The sequence below is a fragment of the Arachis ipaensis genome, chromosome B02 (genome assembly GCF_000816755.2).
Source record: "Arachis ipaensis cultivar K30076 chromosome B02, Araip1.1, whole genome shotgun sequence".
Taxonomy (NCBI): Eukaryota; Viridiplantae; Streptophyta; class Magnoliopsida; order Fabales; family Fabaceae; genus Arachis; species Arachis ipaensis.
The window spans coordinates 96,790,190-96,804,197 of NC_029786.2; the positions used below are offsets into that span (position 1 = coordinate 96,790,190).

Consider the following 14,008-nt stretch of genomic DNA (forward strand, 5'->3'; position numbering starts at 1 on the left):
TTTTATTATAACATTTTATATATATATATATATATATTTCGTGCACTATCAAAATTTTCTAGATGCTCACTGTTAAAACCCTCTAAAAAGAGAAAAGTTAAAGCTAAGAGCGAGTTCTTAAAAATTTATATTCAATATAGTGGATGATCTAATGTACAATTATCGCATAATAGTTAAATGATTAGTTAAATGATTTTGGCAAAGAACGAAGGAGGTGTTGGGCAAACCGTGGGAAGCTCTCGACTATCGGAGAGATTTCGGGAAAGAATCAAGTGAGATAACATAAGATAAGAAGATACTACATCCAACTCAAAATCTTAAGGTGTTAAGTTAATGGGTCTCTCATCTTATAAACTCCTCACTCTTTCTTGCTTTCTTTGATGTGGGACTAACTTTAACACTTCTCACACTTGTAACATTAACAATCTCCATCAACTCCCCCTCTTTCTAGCTCCTCCGCCACGAGTATTCGTCCATCACACCGTCGCAAAACACCACGGGACACGCTGCCCGGACCACCCTTTGTCGGGAAGACTTTCGATGCATACTCCTTAAAACCAGACCGATTAAACCATCGGCTCTGATACCACTTGTTGGGCAAACCATGGGGAGCTCTCGACCATCGGAGAGACTTCGGGGAGGAATCAAGTGAGATAACATAAGATGAGAAGACACCACATCCAACTCAAAACCTTAAGGTGTTAAGTTAATGGGTCTCTCATCTTATAAACTCCTCACTCTTCCTAGATTTCTTTGATGTGGGACTAACTTTAATACTTCTCACACTTGCAACATTAACAGGAGGTAGGTTAAGGTTTGGTTTGGTAAAGCTTTTTGAAGAGGTGATTATATTTTTTAAAAGTTTAAATTCTTTATTTTGTGTTTAGTAGATTAAAAAGATCATGTGTTTACTCTTATAGCTTTTAAAAGATCGAGGTACTTTTGAAAGCACCTAAGATAGAGCTTTTTAAAGTTGGCTTGTATTTTTTAAAATTTAAAAATTTAATATAACCTCATATGTTAACTAATTTTTAAATTTAATACTTACATTTATGTCTATTATAATATTTTTAAATTTTAAAAGTTATTTCACCAAACGCAATTGATGTTACTTTTTTTTTATCGAAAATATAGAGACTCGAACCCGCAACCTCTTAATTGAGTATGAGGAAACTATGCTATTTGAGTTATTGATATTACTTATGTTTATTAAAAGATTTTTTTTATTTGATTTACTAAATATAAATATTACAACTTTTAAAAAATTATTTTTTAAAAGTTAATTTTTATAAATTATTTTTAAAAAATAAAAATTTTACCAGACTAAGCAGAGGACTCGAAAATGTAAAGTCGCATGCTGGCTGAAGAGGAAAACCAACATATGTCATACAAGAAGATAGATACTTCATTTTGGAGATGTATAAGTTTGTAATAGCCCAACTTATATGCTTGTGTTTTGGAATTTTGAGCATCAGAATTTTGTTCTTTATAAAATGACAGAAATTATTCAACCAATTAAAACTAAGGTTGCGAGAACCGAACCGGCCAATGAACCGATCAAGTAACTGGTTTAATGGTTCAATAGTCCAACCGAGGTTCAACCGGAGTTGAATCAGTTAAGTTAAAATATAACATAAAATTATTAAAAATTCAAAGTGGCATATATTGCGAGATAAGGTGAAGAGCAATTAAAGCATCGTATGAGTTAATATTGGTGGAAGCTTGGTTCTTTCATCTAAGTTTCTCAATCTTCATGTATATATAATACATTAGCAACTTTTAAGCTTGGTCAAACAATATCAGTTCCAGATATAACAGAAGAAAATCATCCGTTATAGGCTACCTAAATTTGAGGCCCAAAATTTTAGTATGGTGCAGGGAGAAAAACAAATCAGTATAGTTTTCAATTTGAACAAGAAGAAGCAATTCCACAGCACAGTAAGAACTAAGAAGCTCAGAATACACAAAAGCTGAACAATTAAATTAACTAAACAAAAAAAACACAATATAAAAGCATGAATAACTTTTATAAATTAGGTTTCCATTCCTGAATTTTCCATTTTTATAAATTAGGTAATCTTTTTTTTCTTTACTCCTTAACTTCATTCTTTTTTCCTATGAGTAAACTATCTCCTTGGCTGAACTTCATCCAACCCTTATTTTAAAGCCATATAGAAAATCCAATGCAGAATTGTAGCAATGTTTCTCTTTTGAATCAATGACAGCAAAATAACAAGTAAAACAGATTGGATTTATAACTCAATCTCAGTAGAATTAATTCAATATCAATCTCAGCATAATTAATAAATTAAAAAAAATAAATTTATAACTCAATCTCAGCAGAATTAATTCAACATCAACTGACTGAACTCAAATAAAACTTCAGAAATGAATATCTCAAAACTCAGCAGAATCATCAATAATATATCATATGTATATCAGAACAAAATAAAGAAGAAAACAATGTAATACAATTACAACAAATTGAACATTATTGAAGAGGATAAAGGGGAAGTTTTACGTTATCCGAATTGCCAGCGATGGAGAGGAAAAGACAGCATAGAGCCAGCGAGACAGAGAAATTCAAATTGGAAATTTTGGTAACGTGAAACAGAGAAGCAACGGCGGTGAGACACGGTGCGGAGAGACTAGAAGGGGCCACAGCCAAAAACGACGAGGAGGTGAGAAGCAGAAACGACGCACGGCAAGGAGGGAAGCGGCGACGACGACCCACGACGAGGAGCAGAGAAGCGGCGACGACGACCCACGGCGAGGAGCAGCGAAGCAGCGACAGAGATACAAAGAGCGCGACAGAGAGAGAGAAGGGAGAGCTCGGCGACGAAATAGGACGCGGTGGTGGTTGCGGCTCTCAACGCCGTCGCTGCTGTCGCTGCGGGATGCGGTGGCGATGGCGGTGCTGAACTGCTGATCCCAGATCCCTCTTCTGGCTTGTGGAGTTGTGGGTGATTTCTGCTGAAAGGATTAGGGCTTCGTTTAGGCAATTAGGCGTTTAGCCTTTCTTTTCTCTTTTTTTTTTTTTTTTAAGGAAAAACGACGCCGTTAGCACATTTTCTTTCTTAACCAAAAACCGCTAAAAAACCGGACGGTTCTTTCGGTTCACCGGTTAACTGCTGATTCGACCGGTTTTTTCACCGGTTTTTTGCCAGACGGTTTCTGACCTTACCCGGACCGGCTAGATGACCGGTTCCCGGTTAATCCGGTTGAACCGACCGGTCCGGTTCGATTTTCAGAACCATGATTAAAACACGTCATTCAGGCGGTATTTGTAGAGATAAGTGAAGTTAGATTTGGTCAAAATTTTTAAAAAATAAGAAAGTTAAGAATAGTTAAGTTTCTATTTTCCTGTATAATTATTGATTGTTGAGTCTTTAATTCTAAAACTAATTAATTAGAAAGTGTGTTATATTCATTCTATTGCTAATAAATCTTCAATAATTCTATTCTCTTTTCTCTATTTGTTCTGCTTTTTTTGGTGCTTTCTCTATATTTCATGCTGCAGAACCAAACATTTTCATAATCCCTTCAGCTACATATTTTTATATGGTATCTTTCTTTTTCCTCTTCAAATGATGTAAAACTTTATATTTCATTAAATTTAGTAATTTTAATGGCAAGAAATCTAACATATACATTAAATATCTAACACATTAAAAAAAATAACATAAAAATAGTTTTTAAAATAAAATACTAACATAAATGAGGGATTTAAGATTAAAAATTTATTATTTATGATTTAAAATTTAAAATAAATAAACTAATATTGACTAAAAAGATTAGTCCTCTAATATTACTCTTGTAGTAAATCCATTTTCACGGAAATTTAATAGATTTCTGTATGGTGTGTACTTATATCCTTGGCCGTCTCTGTTCTATTTATTTGTGGGGACAAGTTTCCGGGTCCTTAAAAATTTTGTGAGGTCTCGTTTGCGAAAATTAGTAAAACTAATTTAAAAATAAATAAAATAGTTAAATAAAATAAAAAATAATAAATAATCTTACTTTATAATTATAGAATTTTAATTGTTAAAAAAGAGAAGACTATATTCTTCTAATTAATGGATGATTTATATTGAAAAAACTTACTTATAAATTGAATTTTTTTTTAATTCATTTCAATCAATTCATCAAACAAAAATAATAGTAGCATTAAGTTATATAGAAAATTTTTCTTTCTTTGAGAGATTTTCTCCTATATTCATAGAGAGGTGTATTCTCCTTTTATTAAGAAAAAGTGTTATTGTAATATCCTTGTGATAGAGAGAAGTTATAATTCTAAAAAAAAAAATTATTTTATACAATTTTTAATTTTTTCATCTTTATATTTTGCTGCGTCATTTAATTTGTATGGTACCTAATAGTGGTATTAGAGCCAAAGACTGTTGATTAAAATTTTTTTTCACTGCGAGTTACCATCTAAAAAATATGACAGCAAACTATGAGATTTCAAAATTCTATGGAAATAATTTTTTCTTATGAAAATTGATTATAAAAGAAATTATGAGGAAAGACAATTGTGTGACAGCAATTGAAGGTAGATCCACTGGAATTATAGATAAAATGGAAGGAGATGGATGACAAAGTTGTTGCAAACTTACACTTGGTATTCGGTGATTCAATCTTGTCAAGTATAGTAGAGAAAATGACAACAATGAAAATTTGGGATGCTCTCGCTAAATTATATGAAGTTAAGTCACTTCACAACAAGATATTCTTAAAGAGAAGACTTTATACTCTTCGAATAACTGAATTTGCATCGGTAATAGATCACATCAATAATCTAAATACGCTATTTTTTCAACTCTCATCGTTGGATTACAACATACTAGAAAATGAATGTGCAGAACTTCAACTTCAAAGTCTACCAGATTCATATGATTAGCTCATCATTAACTTAACCAATAATATTTTGACAGACTATCTTTTCTTTGATGATATGGCTGCTACAATTCTTGAAGAAGAATCTAGGTACAAGAATAAGAAAGATAGGTTAGAGAGATCAAAGCAAACAAATGCATTGTTGATGATGAGAGAGAGATCAATGAAGCGTAGTTCCAGTGGAAGTCAAAGTAGACTAAAGTCACAAGGAAAGAAGCAAGTTAAATGTTACAATTGTGGCAAGAGAAGATACTTCAATAAAAATTGTCAGAATAAGAAGAGTATAGAGAAGGTTCCAAAAGAATCAAGTTCTCAAAGATGTATTATGAGTACCTCTGATGATGGAGAAATTCTGTATAGCGAAGCAATAATTGGTTCTAAAGACAGCAAACAACTCACTAATGTCTGGAATGTTGATTCAGGAGCAACTTGGTACATGACTCCTCATCGTGATTGATTTTGTACATATGAACCTGTCTTAGAAGGATCTGTGTTTATGAAAAACGATCATGCCTTAGAAATTATTAGAATAGGTAGTGCCAAAATAAAAATATTTGATAATTTTATTTATTCACTTCGAGGGTAAGACATGTGAAAGTCTTGAAGAAGAATTTGTTGTCAATTGGACAACCGGATGAACTTGGTTGCAAGACCCATATTGAAGGTGTGATATTGAAAGTTGTTAAAGATTCTCTTATCGTAATAAATCAGAAAAAATTGTCGTAAATCTATACATGCTTATGGGAGATACTTTTCAAGAGGCAGAGGCATTAGTTGCTTCAGCAAGCTAAGAAGAAATGACGATGATATGGCATCACAAATTGGGCCACATGTCAGAGCGAGGCTTGAAAATTCTTGTGGAGAATAATCTTATTTCCGGGATCAAATCGATAAACTTACCATTTTGTAAGCACTGCATTACAAGCAAGCAACATAGATTGATGTTTGGTAGATCAATTGCTTGAAACAAGCGCATATTGGAGTTGATTCATTCTAATATGTGGGAATCGCTGGAGATGTCCCTAGGAGGATAAAGGTATCTTGTATATTTATTGATGATTGCTCTAAGAGGCTATGAATGTAACCGATAAAAAAAAGTTAGACGTGTTTGCGACGTTTAAAGAGTTCAAAATAAAGTTGGAACTTGAATCTGGAAAGAAGATCAAGTGTTTAAGGACAGATAATTAATGGAGGAGAATATATCGATGGAGACTTTCTAACATTTTGCAAGCAAGCAGGTATTCAACTGTAATTCACAGTTGCATATATGCCTCAGTAAAATGGTGTAGCAGAGCGAATGAATAAGACTCTCCTAGAAAAAGCACGAGTTATGTTGCAAATTGCATGTTTAGCCAAGTCTTTTTGGACAGAAGTTGTTAAAACTGCCTGTTATGTGAAAAATTAGTCACCATCAACTACAATTGAATTGAAGACACCAATGGAGATGTGGCAAGGTAAATCACCTAATTATTTTTCTTTACATATATTTGGTTGTCTTGTGTATGTGATGTACAATTTTCAAGAAAGAACAAAGTTGTACCTAAAGTCTAGAAAATATATATTCTTGGGTTATGCTGACGGAGTTAAGGGATATCGCATGTGGATCCCACTGCCTGCAAGGTAGTTATTAGTAGAGATGTAATATTTGCAGAAGATAAATTCCAAAGAAAACAAGAAAATAACAGCACTATTAAAGAAATAACCACTATTCAAATAGATAAAAATGCAGAAAAGGTGATCTTTTTGAAGTAGAACTAGAGCACGAAGAACAAGAAGAAGAAGCCAATGACATAAAAGTTTGTCGATCCACTTGACAAAGAAAAATACTATCATGGTACTCAAATTATGTTTTGACAAGTTATGATGCATATTGTCTTCTGACAGAAGATGTAGAGCCAATAACTTTTATGGAGGCTATGTGCAATCTATATGCTTCTATGTGGATGATAACAATGCAAAAAAAAAAAAAATTGAAGCATTACATAGGAACCATACTTGAAAACTTGTTGCACTTCTAGTAGGTCGAAAAGCCATTGGTAACAAATGAGTTTACAAGATCAAGCGAGATAATAATGATAAAATAGAACGATATCGTGCAAGATTGGTGGTTGTTAAAGGATATGCTCAGAAAGAAGGTGTTGACTTCAACAAAATATTTTTTCTAACGGTGAGACTAACTACTATCATAATAGTTTTAGCTATGTGTGTTACATTTGATTTACATTTAGAGCAATTAGATGTAAAGACCGATTTTCTTCATAGAGAACTTGAAGAAGAGATATATATGCTCCAACTAGAAGGTTTTAAAGAAAAAGGAAAAGAAAACTTGGTTTGTAAGTTAACTAAATCTCTGTACGGTCTAAAGCAGGCACCAAGGTGTTGGTACAATAGATTTGATACTTTTATTATTAGTATTGGTTATAATCGACTTAGTTCAGATCATTGTACCTACTACAAGAGGTGTGGTGATAATGATTTTATCATTCTGTTGTTGTATGTAGATGACATGTTGATGGTAGGTTCCAATAAAGATTAAATTCAAGAATTGAAAGCACAATTGGCTAGGGAGTTCGATATGAAAGACTTGGGACTAGCAAACAAGATTTTAGGGATGCAAATCTACTGAGACAGAAAGGACACGAGGAAGATTTGGCTATCATAATAGAATTATTTAAAGAAGATCTTGCAACGCTTTAACTTGTAAGAATGTAATCCAATTTCAAACCCACTTCCTATGAATTTTAAATTATCTTTAAGTATGTGTCCTAGTAGTGAAACAGAGAGGATAAAAATGTCTCAAGTACCGTATGCATCAGCGGTCACTACAAAAAAAAAGAGTTTAAAATGGCATTGACATTACGGCGGTTTTAAAGAACCGCCGTAATACCCGGTTATTATGGCATTTTTGGTTGCTACCATAATTAACTTTGTGTTTGCTGGCGGTTCTGGGTGATCATGGCGGTTTTGAACCACCGTTTTCACACATATATAAAACAAAAGAATTGCAACCCTAGCCTTAAACGAAACATAGTATAACGGTGCTCTCGATCTCTCTTCTCTCTCCCTTTGCTCTCGATCTCCGACAACGCCGTTCTTCCCTCTCGGCTTCTCCTCTCTCCACCGGTTACGATTTCTCTAGGTACTTCTCCCTCTCCGCCAGTTACTGATTTATTTCTCTGCAGCTCCCTCTCAAGTTCTCTAGGTACCTCTCCCTCTCCGCCAGTTACTGATTTCTTCATTTTTGGGGGATTTTGTTTCTCTGCAGCTCCGTGATTGGAGCTTGTGTTGAAGTATTCCATTGACGTTGGTGTGGGGGGTGATTGACGCCGATCGGGTCTTGTGTTCAACTAGTCGACGATATCAGATTTTGGATTGACGGTAACTTCACTTTCTCTTTCCTTATGTATTTACTTCGATGCATGTGTCAATGGTTCAATTGCTGCCACTCTTATTATTGTTTTGGATTTTGCTAGTTAATTCATTCTGCTATTTCTTAATATAGTGAATTGATGAATGAGTTCAGACTGAATAAGCTTAGTGAAGTAGGGCTCTGTTCTGTGATTCTGTTCATAATATCTATCACTTTAGTTAATTATTTCCGCGGTTAGTAAAGAATTGAGTCACTTTAATCACATGAGCTGATTCCTTGCCTTCTTTTCTTTGGATTTTGATTATAGTACATGTTATTAGTTGTAAGTTATTACCCTATTAAATTGTTGTAAAACCACTTTGGTTGCTCTATCTGCATTTATAATCATGATTTAGTGTAACCACACTTTTCTTTACTGTACATAAGTGCCTTTTATTCAAAATCATCTAAGAGATTCTCATCTTGGAAACTGCATCATTGAGAGAATCACACTGTTTTGGTTGATTCAAAATCCTTCCTTCCTTTCTTTTCTTCTCCTCTGTCTTTTGCTGTATTCATTGATTTCTGGCCGTTTGATTGTGCTTGTGCCTGTGGCATTCTGTTCATGGAGTTTAATTGCGTTCTTATTGCTTGAGATTATCCTGAAAAAATAGATCATTAACTCTTCTTCTAGAATGATGTTGGGGCTGGAGTTTTTCTTTATTTGTTTTTTGGTTTTCTCTGCTCCTATACTTTGTTCCTGGCATTCTGCTTGGAGAATTTCTGAGCAACTTATTGGTCAGGGTTATGATATTTGGTAAATATGCTTCTTAAGTTTTTTTCCTTATTTTTCTGATGATGGATAGTTTATGTGCTAAGTTTATTCCTGGTTGATTTAAGTGGTTCGTACTTCGTGTGCCTGATTATTGTCATGTTCTTTTGTTTCATTGTGATTTCTCTTGGGATATTGTGGAGTATTGTGCAGATTTCTCATTGTTGTGTTGGTTTTAAACTTCAACTCCTTTATGTTTTGGGTCAATTTGTCGGGTTAAATTCTTTGGATTAATCATGTGTTACCATTGTGATTTTTAATTGGGTTATGGCCAAAATTGATGAAATTATAATTTCTGATGGTCATTTCCTGCTCCTTGATTGTGCCTGTCATATTGTTTCTGGACTTTCCTTGCCTCTAAATATTAGTAGAGCTGTTTAAATATATGCTGGAACATCAATGTCATCCTAATTTATTGTTGCATATACTGATGGGTTGCTGTGTTGCTGGAACTTATTTGTTTATTTGTGTCAATGTCCAAATTAAATTTTTCATGTACCTACCAGTAGTATAATTGCAGCTTCAATTTTATGTTTTAAGCTGTGTAGCCCACCCAGGTCCCATCATGCTGTGGATTACTAATTTTTAGTATTACAGTTCAACCAGTTCTTGATTTGGATGTGTTTATGTAACATTTAACTTTTTTGAACCGGCTGATTTGTTACAAGTTGAATTCTTTTTATCCTCTTAGTTCTATTGAAAATGTAAATTTTTTTCTATTTGCTCCACACTACTGTGTCTTCAATTTCAATCAAGTATGGTTTGTGTTGCAGAAAGTCATGGTTGAAGAGCCTCCAAGACATGATCATTCATTAGTTGAGACTTGAGTGCTAAAACAAGAAAGAAACAATTAGGCTTTGATTTTTTTCATTTTTATTTTTCCCCCTCTTTCAGTGTCATCTTCTCTCACTGAACTCTTATAGCTTACTATTGGTGTCTGAGCCAAATTATTTTCGGATTGCTCAGATTAATAAAATTGATAATGGCGGCACATGTTTGGTTGGTCTAAATTTCAGCTGCAAAGACAGTGTAGTTGCTAATCTGAGAGGTTTAGGTCAGAACGACGAGACGACACCGTATGGAAGCAAATATTATTTATTGCAGAGAAGCTGAAACTGAATCCATGAGAGAGAGAAAGAGAAAGAACGGGGATGAGGAGATCTGGCAGAGAAGAAGGAGGGGGCCCCACTCTGAGAACCTAATCCAAATTTTGAACCCAACACTCCTTAATTATAATTATGGGCAAGGATGGTTCATTTATGATTGTTGTGGTCCAATTGAGCCCAAATCATCATTTAATATTGGTGATTAGTGAAGAGTTTAAATGGAAGACTAGTATTCTTTCAACTGATGATGATGATGGTGATGCTTGATTTCTCCAAAAGGGAACAGAAGCCTCCCATTATTATGATTATCATTATTCTCTACTTGCCCACCATTACTTCCAAGCCCATCAACCAAAGAAAATCCAAGACTGGGCTTAATCTCTTGCATGGGAAATTCAAAAATGAAGAATTTGTCATTTGAATTTGGCATCAATGAAGAATCCCTTTTTTCTGTGCCCTGCATGGAGAAAATCTAAAGGATCAAAATTAAACCAGAAATCAATAAGTTGGAACAAAACTTTCTTGTTTTTTTACTATTCAAGTTGTCATGTGTACAAAAAAGGTTTTTAAAGTTGTGCTGAGTGCTGTTACTGAAAAAAAAGATTTAATTTTACTTTATACTATATTTTTTTAGTCTCTAAAGTTTGACAAATATGTGTTCTTTTATATATGCCTTTTCTTATAAATTAAATCAGACTTAAAATGTATATCAATATATGCCCTTTTCTTACATTTCTTGTGCTCATAATAATTATATTTTTGTTATAGGGATTGGATCAGGAGAGTGAGATTCCATCACCAAAAGAGTTAGGAAGTAGGTCTTCTGGAGCAAGCAACAAGGAAGCATGACCATGCTTAATATGTTAAGACGTATATTAAGAATTATATGTTAAGACGTATTATTAAAAAATGTTACTTTGATACTTTATTTTTGGATTATGACATTTCAATTATGACTTGGATTATGACTTTTGGATTATGTATGAATTAAAAATCATCTTATGATATTTGATTTATGATTATGCCTTCTGGTTATTACGAGATTTTTAAGTAAGTTTTGAAAATATCACTTTAAATTGGTAGTTTCAATCTTATTTTAAAAACATAAAATTATCATCATAATTAGGTACAAATGGCGGTTAGAAACTCCATTTTAAATGAAAACGATGCCATTATACGCTGGTAGAAATGGCGGTTAAAAAATGTCATTTTAAACACAAAAGATGCCATTATAACCTGGTAAAAATGGCGGCTAGAAACTACCATTTTAACACAAAAGATGCCATTATAACTTGGTAAAAATGGCGGTTATAATGGTAAAAACGGCGGTTTCCAACCGCCGTTTTAAACAGAAGTGATGTCACAACATCCTGGTAAAAACGGCGGTTACAGCCGCCATTTTAAACATATAAAAAACCGTCATTTTATCCGGAAATATTAACCCTCAAAAAACTGCCGTATTATCTACAGGTTATTACGGCAGTTTTCTGAAAACCGCCGTAATAACCAGAATGGCGCCCAGAATAATGGCGTTTCTTGGAGGCGCCAGTTTTGGCCATAATGGCGGTTCTAACCGCCATAATTCCCCAAAATAACCGCCGTTTTAACCCTGTTTTTTTGTAGTGGGTGGAAAGTCTTATGTATGCCATGATCTGTATAAGACCAGATATTATTCAAGCAGTTGCAGTGGTAAGTTGATTTATGGCAAATCCGCGTAAAGAGAATTAGAATGCTATTAAGAGGATCCTGAAATACATCAAAAGGACCTCGAATGTTGCATTATGTTTTGTAGGATCGGAATTCATTGTCAATGGATATATCGATTTAGACTTTGCAGGTGATCTTGATAAACAAAAATCTACTACAAGATATGTATTCATGCTTAGAAGAAGAGATGTGAGCTGGCTATCTAAATTACCGACTATTGTAGCTTTATCTACTACAGAAGCTAAATATATGACAGCTACACAAGTATGCAAGAAAAGCTATTTGAATCCAAAGGTTGATGGAGGAACTCGGGCACAAACAACAGAAGATTCTTGTGTATTGCGACAGTCAAAGTGCCTGGCACATTGCAAAAAATTTTACCTTTCATTCAAGAACAAAACACATTGGAGTACAATATCACTTTGTTCGAGAAATAGTAAAATAAGAGAGTGTTGATATGCAAAAAATTCATACTAAAGATAACCTAGTAGATGTCATGACAAGACCAATCAAAACTGAAAAGTTTGAATGATATAGATTCTCGTATATATGGTCTATCAAATACATGAGAAAAATGAATTTTTTAAAAATTTACCAAAATTAGTTTTAAGTGGGAGATTATAAAAATTAGTAAAGTTAATTTTAAAAAATAAATAAAAAATAATAGTTAAATAAAATAAAAGGTAATAAACAATCTTAATTTATAATAAAAAAATTTTAATGGTTATATTTTACTACGTCATTTGTGTAGTACCTAATACCTGTTATCTCTTCGTCATAGGTATTTCTCGCTAATACCTGCTTTCGTTGGTTTTTTTACCACTGTACTCTTACTTTTGAGTTTGTTTAGTATTTAAAAACACAACCGAAAATGTCAAAAAAAGTATAGAATGTGATATTTAAATTTTCCAGCACTAATCTTCTTATTTGTAAAGTTTTACATTAAAAAAAAATAACCGTGTGAAATCATTATACTAATCATGTGATTATAGTTTGGCCAGGTCAGAATTTAATTGATGTTGTTCATTGTGGGGGAGGATTTATGCGTTGTGATTATCTTCGGGTTTCGTATACCATAGTAGTTTAATTTGTTGTGACTCCTTCCCTTAGCAATTATATTTTGACCTTTCATAGTTTATACCCAAAAAAGTAGCAACTAGCAAGTCCCTATCATATCCTACTGCATGATTTTGAAACTTTACCATGCACGAAAAATCTAAAATAAAATAAAATAATCCTTTTGATGTGTTTTTTATATTTAGTGAGAATGACTAACTTGAATAATTACCATTTAGTTGCTTTCGATGAATATCCGGGAAAATCTTAGAAGAGTAGAAGAAAACTACAAAATATCAAACTGGGTTTTATTCATTTATTTATTTATTTTTGAAAAGAGAACAAATTGTGGTGGTTACCTGACTGTTTCTACTTTTCTTAATTACTTTTTAATATTTGGTTGTGAAATTGAGAATTGGTAATAATTTTAACTTAATTCTGAAAAATAGTTTATTATGAGATAAAAAATTTCTCACACTTATAAATTATATAAAGACTTCATCCTTAAAAGAAGTTTGATTTATAATAAGAATTTAGCATTATTTTAATTTTATTTGTATCAATCCGATTTTCATGTACTTGTATTTAAATTCTCTTATTATCGTTAATCATTTAAATCAAACTCAAATTTGATGATTTTACTTTCGATTATTTTATTATTTTTGAAATGTTTCTAATATTTTATGCACGTTTTGAAATTTTAAAATTTAATCAAACCTTCCTAATATTTATTTAATTTAGCTCACTCTTAAATTTACAATGAGTGCTACTCTCTTCATTTCAAAATAAATGTTCAAAATAATTTATATACATAAAAAATTAATAGATAAATTAGGGAAATATTTAAAATTCTGAAAAAAATTAGTTAAATGAACGTATATAATTAATGATTATTCAATTATCAAAATAAAAATTAAGGGTAATGATGAGAATAAAGAATAAATGTCATCTTTATGCCTAAAAGCATGTTAATGTGTTCCCGAACAAAATAAGGAGTGTAACTCTCCTTAAAATAACTTGTCATTAAAAGTTAAAATAAAAAATAAAACACCATAAATTTTA

The 14,008-nt window shown here is 32.6% G+C and overlaps 1 long non-coding RNA gene across 2 annotated transcripts; it reads left to right on the top strand.

Moving 5' to 3' along the window:
* Positions 7,907 to 11,205, top strand: LOC107625856. 2 transcript variants are annotated; one of them, XR_001617397.2, is made up of 4 exons: positions 7,907 to 8,035; positions 8,162 to 8,274; positions 9,851 to 10,688; positions 10,952 to 11,205. It is a non-coding gene; the product is annotated as an uncharacterized LOC107625856 (long non-coding RNA). The 2 variants fall into 2 exon arrangements; XR_001617398.2 differs by lacking the exon at positions 9,851 to 10,688 and having other exon boundaries at positions 7,908 to 8,035.